Source organism: Octopus sinensis, unplaced genomic scaffold, assembly GCF_006345805.1.
Source record: "Octopus sinensis unplaced genomic scaffold, ASM634580v1 Contig01103, whole genome shotgun sequence".
Classification (NCBI taxonomy): Eukaryota; Metazoa; Mollusca; class Cephalopoda; order Octopoda; family Octopodidae; genus Octopus; species Octopus sinensis.
In genome coordinates, this window is record NW_021824563.1 from 15,001 (window position 1) to 15,771 (window position 771).

The 771-nt window shown below is 39.7% G+C and overlaps 1 non-coding gene across 1 annotated transcript; it reads left to right on the forward strand.

The window, feature by feature from the left end:
• The first annotated feature begins 142 nt into the window (after nt 1–142).
• On the forward strand, nt 143–247 carry LOC115226996. Its single transcript, XR_003883057.1, has one exon. It is a non-coding gene; the product is annotated as a U6 spliceosomal RNA (small nuclear RNA).
• Nucleotides 248–771: the final 524 nt, after the last annotated feature.

Consider the following 771-nt stretch of genomic DNA (forward strand, 5'->3'; position numbering starts at 1 on the left):
TTTTGTAATTGTAGAGACTTTTTAGTCCAAATATTTGGTATTTTAAATTGTAAGAGGGTTAATACTTCTGTATATGCGTTTTTAAAGAACAATGTTTTAGAGAAGCAGAGCGTCAGCGGGCGCTTTCTGTTTTCTCCCATCTTTATCATACAGCGGTACATATTCTAAAATTGGAACGATACAGAGAAGATTAGCATGGCCCCTGCGCAAGGATGACACGCAAATTCGTGAAGCGTTCCATATTTTCAAAAGCGGCGTGCTGGCAGAAACGTTAGCACGCTAGGCAAAATGCGTAGCCGTATTTCATCTGTCGTTACGTTCCGAGTTCAAATTCCGCCGAGGTCGACTTTGCCTTTCATCCTTTCGAGGTCGATAAATTAAGTACCAGTTACGCACTGGGGTCGATATAATCGACTTAACCCATTTGTCTGTCCTCGTTTGTCCGCTCTGTGTTTAGCTCCTTGTGGGTAGTAAAGAAATATATCATTTTGGTATCATAATCATTCGCCTCATCAATGTCTATGTCCAGGCCGCAAAGCTACATTATCTATGTGCTTCTGATACGGCAAATTTAATGAATAAGCGTGGCCATGTTAGATATGGAGAGAAGAAACCATGAGAACTAAGAGAAATTTGGACGGATATGTAAAGACAACGATATGGTTGGAGAGTGAAGTAGATAGATAGATAGATAGATAGATAGATAGATAGATAGATAGATAGATATATTGTTTCTTTATTAGCCACACAGGGCTGCACACAGATAGAACA